Here is a 279-nt window from a genome sequence, read left to right as displayed (position 1 = left end):
CTGTCCTTTTTATTTTTTAATTAAAATTTTTTTATCTTATTTTTAATTTTAATTCCAGTATGATTACATACAATGTTATATTAGTTTCAAGTGTACAGTGTAGTGATTCAACATTTCCATACAACACCCCATGCTCATCACAAGTGCCCTCCTTAATCCCTGTCACGTATTTAACCCATCCCCTCACCTACCTCCTCTCTGGTAAATATCTGGTTGTTCTCTATATTTGAAAGTCTGTTTCTTGCTTTGTCTCTCTCTCTCTCTCATTCATTGTTTTTA

At 33.0% G+C, this 279-nt stretch overlaps 1 protein-coding gene across 1 annotated transcript in view; it reads left to right on the top strand.

Annotated features, from left to right (window-relative positions):
• Positions 1 to 279, top strand: part of COL4A5 (collagen type IV alpha 5 chain) — a 227,462-nt gene that overhangs the window by 179,431 nt on the left and 47,752 nt on the right. The window lies entirely within an intron of this gene.

The sequence above is a fragment of the Crocuta crocuta genome, unplaced genomic scaffold (genome assembly GCF_008692635.1).
Source record: "Crocuta crocuta isolate KB4526 unplaced genomic scaffold, BGI_CrCroc_1.0 scaffold737, whole genome shotgun sequence".
NCBI lineage: Eukaryota > Metazoa > Chordata > Mammalia > Carnivora > Hyaenidae > Crocuta > Crocuta crocuta.
This window is presented reverse-complemented; position numbering and strand designations above follow the sequence as displayed.